Source organism: Pinus tabuliformis, chromosome 4_2 (assembly GCF_031772625.1).
Source record: "Pinus tabuliformis cultivar Carrire ecotype Pingquan chromosome 4_2, CPIR1, whole genome shotgun sequence".
NCBI classification, from domain to species: Eukaryota; Viridiplantae; Streptophyta; class Pinopsida; order Pinales; family Pinaceae; genus Pinus; species Pinus tabuliformis.
The window spans coordinates 668,673,228-668,684,193 of record NC_142304.1 but is presented as its reverse complement, the minus strand read 5'-3'; the positions used below and the strand labels follow the sequence as shown (position 1 = coordinate 668,684,193).

General features: G+C 32.7%; 1 pseudogene; it reads right to left on the bottom strand.

The window, feature by feature from the left end:
* Positions 1–367: 367 nt before the first annotated feature.
* LOC149171193 (uncharacterized) lies at positions 368–1,505 on the bottom strand (annotated as a pseudogene).
* Between the last annotated feature and the right edge of the window lie 9,461 nt (positions 1,506–10,966).

Below are 10,966 nucleotides of genomic sequence, written 5' to 3'. Positions count from 1 at the left end.
ACTATAGGAATCTTAGAATGCAGTCCCTTGAAAATGCAATGCTAATACCTCTATAATTCTGAATGCACATCTATAGCTCTTTGTAAATGAAATGAACCAAAGCAAAGAGATCATGCTACTTGTGGTAGTTCAGGAACTTGTATTATGAAGGAAATGATAAAGAGTATTTTCTATCTTCTTTCAATTTGCATGGATAAATTTTTTGTAGTGCATATCCTTGTTTGCAATTCATGGAAACTTATCTTTAGTTGTATTTTCTAAATTGCAAGATAATTATTTTCCCTTGCAGATCATTTTGGTGACTTGGTGACTTGGTCATGGTTTTAGTTTAAAAGGAGTAAAAAATTTCGAGAGGTGTTGAATAGAATCCAGTGAAACTGGGCGAATAATAAAATATCCCACAATGCCTTTTGAAGGGATTGGTTATGTTTTCCTATTCTATTCGAGAATGAGAGAATATCCAATTAGTCATGTCTCTCACTGTACACAGGCTTGATTGGTCATTAAACATGAATAAAGATAAATATTCATATCATCCAGAACTGTTTATGAACCAGACAGACTTAGGATGTAAATTTCTCTAGCCCCATATACCTTAGAGAGTGAGTGGTATGCTCATCTGATTGTTGTATCCTCATAAGTCTCTATTGTATATCTTGAAATGCAGGAACATCAAATGCTTGTGAAATCATATCTCTCAATGATGGGTCCTCTGAGAAATTGATCAGAGCTTCAGCAGCATTGTCTTTGAGCTCTTCTGATTCATTCTGCAACAATGACAGAAGTATGGGGACGGCCCCAACCTCTGTTAATGCTAGTCTGTCAGCACGATCATAACTCAATTGTGCAACAACACCAGATGCCTTCTCTCTAACATCGTCATTCTCATCCTCCAACAGTCTCAGAAGTAGAGGGATTGCACTTGAAGCTCTGACAACATAGACAAAATGTTTGTAGCTAGAGAGATCCCATACAACATCCGTTGCTGCAGCTTTTGCTTCAACATTGGAACCTTGTAGTATCCTCACTAAGTGCTCCGCAATGGCTATAACATTCTCTTCTACAACTGCCAAAATACAAAAGACATCTTCAACAATTTCTTTCCCCTGGGGATTGGTTCCTTCAAGCAATTCCACAAAGAGGGGAATGGCACCAGCCTGAGCAATGGGCCTAAGATAATCAACATGGGCTGATATTATTCCAAGAGCATTCCCGACAACAAGCTTTGCAGCCAAATCATTTTCTTTTAGCAGCTCAATCAAAACAGGAATAACACCTACATTCACAAGCATCCTTCTGACCCTTCTGGTGACTCCTAGTTGTCCAATTGCCTGAGCTTCCCTGACTCTAGATGCAATCCTACCTAATTTAGCTGACTAGATTAACATGGGGATTCCACCCAAACTAGTTATTTCTCGTCGAATGTCCTTCAAGTGTGTTAATGAAGTCAATATTTCTGCAACGATTTTCTTTACATCATCAAGGGATGAAGCTATAAGATTCATTATTACTTGTGCTCCACTCCTAGCCAGAATTACTTGATTACTCTATGTACATACGACAAGCTCCCTCAAAGCCTTGACCACCACCCTTTGCATTCTCCCTTCAAATTCTAGCAAGAGTCTTACAAGGATGGGAATAGTTCCAGAATCTCCAATAGTAGAGCTCAAATGATCCCCTCTGTGTGCAAGCCTTCCCAAGAAAAAAGCAGTTGTCTCTTGAATGGATGGAGACCCACCACTGGAGGGAAGACATAGAAGGGCAATCAAATGTGGCACTGTTTGTTCTAAAATTTCCTCTGAGAAAATTTTGTTATTCTCCCAAGCGTAATTGTGGCTCTAATTTGCACTAATTCCCTACCAGAACTCAACAATTTTACAAAGATCTTAACTCCCTGTTCCCAAGCCCACTGTTGGTGCAATCTTTATCATGTGAAATAGTAGATAAAGCCATGGGGTTAATTGGGCTTCATGTTTCAGACAATTTGTTATTCCATCTTGATAAATGTGATACTCCGAAGAAAATTTGGGACAATATGGCCTCTCTATTTGGAAAAATAAACGAGTTCAAGGCCTTACAATTGGAAGTAGAATTGTCTTCATTGATCCCTGATGAGCATGCCTCTATTGAAGACTATCTTGTCAAATTCGGTCATTGGTTGCACAACTGAAAGGATGCAGAGACACCAAATCAGACAGTGAGTGCATTTTCCTGATTCTATCCAAGCTGAAGGGTTCGTATCAGGTATTTTCTTCTACATTTTATTCTACAATGGATGCACTTGGTGATAATTTTAAAATGCCTTCTTTTGAGTTATTTTGTGAACGCTTAACAAGAGAACAATCTAAGCTTCAACAGTTAGATGCTCTTTCTAGCTCAACGTCTCAAGCTCTTGTAGCACATATCTCCAAAGGAAAATCCAAAGCTAGTCCTCAAAAGAAGAAGGATTCTACTCAAAGTAGTGAGCCTCCCTCCAAACCTCAGCAAAAGTCAAAGCCCTCTCCATCCTCTTCCAAGTTCAAAAGGTCTTCCTCCAAGCCATGGAAGAAGAGGTCAAATGAAACCTGCAACTTTTGTGGAGGAGAAGGGCATCCAGAATCCAAGTGTTATAAGAAACTTGAAGCATTGAATGAAGCGATGAAGCAGCATAATATTTCAATATCCAAACCCTCTTCATCTGGTAGAGGGCATGCTTTATCTGCTCGAGCTTTACATGCATTCTTAGACAGTTGGATATTTGACTCAGGTGCATCTCATCATATGACTCATTCCAGTAATTTGCTTCCATCTCCATCTGATTGTAGTGTTTCCTAGATTGCAGTGGGAGAATATTCAAAGCTTGATGTTCGTGGATCAGGCACTATGTAGTTAGATGATGGTTGCATCAAGAATTTTTTGCTTGTGCCTGACATCTCCGCAAATTTACTTTCTATTTATCAGATCTGTCATTCCGGGGATGGGAAAATAGTTGAGTTTTCTCCCAATGATGTAGTCATTCGAGAACTACAAGATCCAAAAGTTGTTGTTGCATATGGACAGGTAGATCACAACTCTCGCTTATACATATTTGCAGGTTTTGAGCCTTCTTCTGGTAACTCTTTTATTGCACATGTTGATTCATTAAGTAATCTTTGGCATGAAATATTTGGACACCTTAACTACAGATATTTGTAGCAAATGAATTCTCAAAATCTTATTCTTGGGCTTCCTAAGGTGTCATGCATAGATGGAGTTTGTCCAGGATGTGTTCTTGGAAAACAATATCAAGATCCCTTTCCAAAAGGGAAATCATTATAGGCTACTGTTCCTCTCGAGTTGGTGCATAGTGATCTTATGATCTTTCCAACTCGTTCCTTTTTAGGAGCTAAGTATTGAAGCAACAAAACTTATAGCTTGTTGACTTAATGTAAAAATACACAAAGGTTTTTGTAATAATAATTTATTATATATAAAATGTACAAGTGTTGTAGAATGTTACAATGAGGACCCACATATATACCTAGGCAGGTGTCCTTTCATGACCGGGCATGTCTTTTAGACATGCCTTTTCACTTAACTTAATGACTATTTAACATAATCATCATTTCATTATTTATTATTTATATTTATTTATTTTATACAATTTATGTTCGTAACATTGCCCCTTCCTTCAGAAGCTTAGCCCTCAAAGCTTTATAGTCGACAATTTTCTTCACGTTTCTCACGTCATTTTGATCAGTGTGACTGGTCACTCATACCGATTTTCTTTATTTTGCTTTCGTCATATTTTTTTAATTAATTAATAGTTAGTATTATTTTGGAAATGTATATATGACTCCCAATACTCCCTAGGACGATAGAATTTGTCAAATTTGTGATACTAAGAAGGTGGAAGATGAAAAACACTTCCTTTTAGACTGCACGACTCTTGCCCACACCCGCTCTCAATTCCCTATCATCAAGAACACCTGCAATCTTTTGATTTATTAAGCCATCCCAACTATAGCGATTTGGAACACTTCTTTCCCTGCTCCTTGATCACAGAAACAAGATTTTGAAGAATGACAATTAGACTCTCTTTTCTTGAGGTCTGATAGACCACATTGGTCTTAGTGGATGTTAATCATCATCATCATAATATTTCATAGCTGCCAATTAAACTGACAATAATCTATAAATATAAATATAAGATTTTTAATATTAAAAAAATCTTATAATTTAAAATAATGAGTATACCAATATATATATATATATATATATATATATATATATATATTGAAATTATATTAAATGAAATTATAAATTACAAGTTTAAATATATTATTATTATCCAATTTTAAGGTCACGGCCAAGTTAAACATCAAATCGGTGTATGTGACCCTCTTGTTTGTGGGACAAGGGACCCACCTCATTAATATTTCATAATTACCAATTAAACTGAACCATAATCTATAAATATAAATATAAGGTTTTTAATATTAAAAAAAATCTTATAATTTAAAATAACAAGTATACCATATATATGTATATTCAATATATATATATATATATATATATTAAAATAATTTATAATAAAATTTTGAAATTATATTAAATAAAATTATAAATTAAAAGTTTAAATATATTATTATTATCCAATTATGAGGTCATGACGGTGTGTGTGATCTTTTTTGTTTGTGGGATAAGGGGCCCACTTTAGCTTAGTGATTTGACTACTAAGTCTAACAAAGCATACATACTCTACCTCTTCTAGTTTTGACCCTAGAACCTCTTAAGAAGAAATACATACACTTAACTACTAAGCCCACTCAAACGGTATATTAAAAACTAAAAAAAAATATATTATAAACAAATTTTTTCCATATCATATAATAAAAGATATATATTTTAAAAATAATTCAACTAACAAAAGTTTGAAACTAACGACTTTGATGGACCATAATCGAAGCTATTGCGACAATTCCTTGACACTTGAACATCATGAAAACGATCGAGCTTTTCATAATTATGGTACCTCTTTAACATTAAGTTCTTGAAAACGATCTGCTTTTTAAAACTATAATTATGGAACCTCCTTTCCAAGCTTTTTCAAAAAATAAAAAATGATGTCGAGTCATCAACATGATGTGGAATCAATTTCCGTTGGCACGTCAAATTTTAAGAATCTATACTTGATGGCTAAGAATTCATAAAACATGACCGTTGTCTACAGATAAAATCGAGAGGAAAAATTTGACATGTCAGAGTCTTTATATGTTATGATTTGGTTCGATGAACGTTTATTATGCTTTCTTTGCTTTTCTCTGATCTCCTCCCATTCGGTGGTAGACTGGTGTATTGTGTGATGATTAAATGTGCTTTTCTGTGATGTCCTCCTCTGTTTCTGTTCTCCTATGTTTGTGTGATGATTGAATGTGTGGAACGCTCCTCTGTTTCTGTTCTCGTATGTTTGTACTGTTTATGTTTTGTATTGTGGTTTGTGTGTGAAATTAACCACCGTGGTGAGTCACAATTGAGCAGAGAGAGCAGAAATTTTCTTAAACAGAGATATTTTGGTGAAACAAATTGGCCAACCTAATCCCCATTCCTTTTCCAATGGATGAATGAGGTGAGGGAAATCTGGGTTTTAGTTTCTTCATATTAACAATAATTGAAATCTCTAATCTCTCTGATTTTGGTTCCAATCATTCATTCGTTATGCGCTAATGGTAATTTTGTTTGTTTTTCATTTCTTGATTCCAGCTTCAAGCATGGAGTACTGGTTGCAAAGCCCTGCGTCAATACTCATCCAGAGCTATATTTGTAAGGTACCTACAAGCTTTAGTTTCTTCATATCAACAATAATTGAAATCTCTAATCTCTCTGATTTTGATTTTAGTAATTCCTTGGTTATTTCTAGATGTTTTTGCATTAATGATTTTTTTGTTTCTTTTTTCATTTATTGGTTCTAGCGTCAAAGATAGAGCACCCAGTGCAAAGCAATGTGTGAATATTCCTACAGTCCAATATTTCCCAGGTACCTCTGGGCTTGTGCTTATTTGTCGATTTGATTTCTTTGTGAAGAACATTCACTATCTGTTTCCAGAGTTTATTAATTATTTTCAAAATTATGAGCTATGGTGCTTTGTTTGTTCATTTCTTGTTTTCAGCGGCTTTGCTAATATGTAGTGTGGAGAGGTCCGTCTGCAAAGGGCTGAGTGAGCACTGTTGGTGTGAAGCATTATATTTCTAAGGTACTTTCCCGATAATTGTATTGCAGTTATCAATTTCCCTGTTAGATTTAGAATGTTTGTTGAACTTGAAAAATATAAGCAGCTCTTTTATATTTTTGTTCGAGTGAATATTAGATCTAGAATTTTTGTAGAACTTTAAATTCTGGTTCAGTGAATATGGAGGAATTGGGATAAAGATTAGGTTTAATGTTACCAATTCCTCCTGAAATCAATTAATAAGTCAGGTCACTGTGTGATTCCTTTATGAATCATTAGACTACAAAGAGATTTGCAGAGTATCTGAGAAAACCAGATAGTTAGAAAGGCTGGTTTCGATGTCTTGAAATTCAAGAAACCACCCGCACGCGTCTGATTGGTGATGCTTTACAATTTAAATTTAATCAGATGATACCCAGGTATCCACATTCCTGAATAATGTGGTCCCTATCTTGAACCAAGTATCCACGTTCCTGAATAATGTGGTCCCTATCTTGAAGATTATTATCCCTATCTTTGTCTCTGCGTAGATCTGCTTCAAGTCTAAGCGAGTTAGTTTGCAATCCCTGCTTCCAAGCCAGTTGCACCAGGGAGCAAGAGAAATTGGATGTAAACATTATACTCAAGACGGACAGGAGATAGTGGAGTTGTCTTCTTTGTCTTGGTTAGTGCAGGTCAATGAGCTATTCTTTCATTCTTAGGGTTCCATTCCGAAAGCCTGGTACATATATGAGGACATACATGAATTTGCAAACTATTGACTCCGATTGCATGATAGGGGCGAAGTATCAGAACCATAAATTATTTCGTATATTTTATTTTACCCTCTTTTTATTTATTAATGTATTTAACGAAGTATTTGGGTTTCAGTTTCTTTTATTTGAATCAGTTTATTTATGTGAGGGATTTTATTTGAACCAGTTTAGGTATGGAGAGATATGATAATTTAGGGATTTTTCCGTCGAAGCAGTGATTGCTCCAGGAGAAAGTTTGAGTGCTTGCCCAACAACTTGCTTTATCGAGTGCTTGCCTATGGGAGAGATTTAAAATGCCCGTCCCGGTGTATAGCAAACATCTGTAATGTCAACCGTCTCCCGTGGCTAGAAAGGCAGTCAAGCAAGCCCGATCATAAAGGTATGCATCCTGGGGAAGAAAGCAGCAGTAGAGAGGCTTCAGGAGCCTCTGTTAGAATTAGTTGGTCGAAATGGAGGGTTCAGGAGCCTCTGTTTTTATTGTAGCCTTAGAGAGGCTTAGATTGTAGCCTCATGCAATGATGCAAATAGCGATTGGAGAGAGTTTGATAGGGCGTTATTGCTAAAAGCATCTGTACTGGTCGAGCTAGCGAGCGTCTCATTCAGACCTAGACTGTATAATGGAAATCAGGAAAGAAACCAGGGGTCTACCGGACGCACCCCACCCAACATGCTACAGGCTAGGCCACCTACCAGGCATACATAGGCACTACTGCCACGACCAAGGGGAAGAGGAAGGAATTCTAGCAGATATCATCCTAAATCCAACTTTATTCATCCCTAAATTATAGCAAATATATTCATCCAACTTTAGGAACCCTAAATCCAACTTTGTTCATCCAAAATTATGGCAAATATCAAAGGAATCGATTTATATTGCTGCAAAAGTTTGGGGATGCTTCTCGATTTCTTCCAGAATTTCAATACATCAATCCATTAAACCATTCCAATTTGTAGATTCTTCCTAAATTATTCTGGAATAATTTATTTTTTATCTTTTTATATGGAGCCTCTGTTTTTATAAGGACCAAAGCGAGACTTGGATGGTAGCCGCAAATAGTGATTGGAGAGAGTTTGAAAGGGCGTTATTGGGAAAACATCTGCACTGGTCAAGCTAGCGAGCGTCTCATCCAGACCTAGACAGTATATGGAAATCAGCAAAGAAAACAGGGGCCTACCGGGCGCACCCCACCTATCATATTAGAGGCCAGGCCACCTACCAGGCATACATAGGCACTACTGACATCACCATGACCAAGGGGGGAGAGGAATGAAGTCTAAAGACTAAGGGGCAGAGGAAGTCTAAAACAGGGGCCTATCTGGCGCACCCCACCTATCATACTAGAGGCCAGGCCACCTACCAGGCATACATAGGCACTACTGCCATCACCATGACCAAGGGGGGGAGAGGAATGAAGTCTAAAGGCATACATAGGCACTACTGCCATCACCATGACCAAGGGGGGAAGGAATGAAGTCTAAAGACTAAGGGGCAGAGGAAGTCTAAAGACTTAAGGGGCTGAGCACTCTAATAAAATTAACCATCACATTTACATTGAAAATTCTTGCATTGTGGCCATTAGTGAAAATTAGTGATAATTGGATTCCTACGCTAACAGGTGATTCTACCATTGCCTAGACAACCCCAACCCATTGCTTCTTGGTCCTCCTCTTTCAACTCCTTAAAAAACTGCAGTTAAAATAAAACTCAAGTTAACCTAACTCTAGTATCAAAATTAAATTAAATTAATTCATAATTAAAATTAAAATTAAAATTAGACTAAATTAAATTAAATTAAAATAAATCAAATTAAATTAATTGAAATTAAATTAAATTAAATTAAATTAAAATTAAATTAAATTAAATTAAATCAAATCAAAATAAAATAAAATAAAATTAATTAAAATTAAATTGAATTAAATCAAATCAAAATAAAATAAAATAAAATAATTTTAATTTAATTAAAATAAATTAAAAATTTAATCAAATTAAATTAAATTAAAATTAAAATTAAATCAAATTAAAATAAATTAAATTAAACTAAATTATAATTATAATTATAATTAGATTAGATTAAATTAAATTAAATTAAATTAAATCAAATCAAATCAAATCAAAATTAAATTAAATTAAATCAAAATTAAATTAAATTAAATAAATTATAAATAAATTAAAACCATACCATTTTCACTTTCGGCTCTTTACATTACCATCCCTACCATATCCTTTATTTATTACACATCATTCTCTGACTTCTTCACATATCTAATTTTGATTTCTTCACATATCTAATTCTGATGATGAACCACAGAGAAATCCAGAAGAAAGAACCACACAAAATGCAGATCGCATAAATCTCAAATCTATTATAATATATCTAGTATATATAGAATTTATTAATTTAACATATTGATATTAATAATTAATAATTAAATTTATTATTAGAAATAAATAAAATCCAAATATGTAAATATAGTAAATATATGTAGTATATATAAAATTTATTAATTTAACATTACTCCATACTAATAATTATTTGAAAGTTATAATTAACTTATTTGATTGGCAAAATTGATTGAAGTGTATATGATGATGATGATTAAAGTCAGCTGAGACCAAACAATGGTCTATCGGACGAAAAAGGTTTATAATAACTATAAAATTAGTTTTACATTAATTTAAAATGGAATTTTTAAATTCTAATTTATATTTTAATCAAATTTTTTTATTTAAATATTTATTTATTTATATTGGATTTTTTTTCCAAGTTGTGGTTGCATATGTTTCACTTTAAGATTAGTGACGCTTCCACACAACAATTTGAGGAATTCTACATAGTTGTATATATTTGATTTTCTTTTAGAATGTCTATAAATTCTAATTTATATTTTAATCAATTTTTTTTATTTATATTGGATTTTTTTCCAAGTTGTGGTTGCATATGTTTTACTTTAAGATTAGTGAAGCTTCCACACAACAATTTGAGGAATTCTACATAGTTGTATATATTTGATTTTCTTTTAGAATGTCTAACTCATTAGGATGAAGCATATTTTCTTAACCCTTGGGTCCACTGAGGTTGTGAGTTGGCCACAAAGCTATTTAAGCAAATCTTAGTTGGGAAAAATGTAATCATGGATTGTTGAGTCTACATAGTATCCTAGAGGTTTTCTGGGCATTAAATCCATTCCTACATTCAAAAACTCAATTTGAATAACAAAAATGACATCAAAAATCATCATGTAATTTTGGTTTACATTTTGGTGAAAAGAGGGCAAATTCACTATATTACATTACACTCACAAACAATATTTTCCATATCTAATTTGATGTGAATAATAAATAAACTTAATTTATTTATTAAATTTGATATGAACAATAAACCACCACAATTCAAAATAGTTTAACACTCTTTTGAATTTGATCTAAATAAATAAAATAGTATATAGAAGGAAAAAAACTAATTCAACAATTTCTTGGATTTGATTAAATAGTATATAAATTTAATTTAAATAGAATAAAGTAAATATAATATAAAAAATAATTTAGTTAAATCTTTAAATAAATAAATAAATAGATACTAATTAAAATTATTAAAAAACTAAATAACATAATAAATATTAAATTTTAATATATATATATATATAAATTAAAATGATTAAAAACCAAATAACATAATATATATTAGATTTGAAAATTTGAAAATTGATTATGACTTAAATTTATTAAAAATAGGTAGCAAAAATCTGCATTAAAATTTTATGAATTAGGAAATATTAGGAAATATTTGATAAAAAAAATATGTTCTTTAAAAATAATGTTATTTTATGATGATATAAATAATTATTTAAATTTTGTTGATAGTAAAAATAATATTTGGTATAATAATTATAATTTTAAAATTAAAATATTTAATTTATGAAAATTAATAAGTCATTATTGATTAAGTTTCTAGGCAAGAATTTTAATATTTTATGTCACAAACAAATTACCAAATAAAAAAATTTAATATACATTTTTTTTTC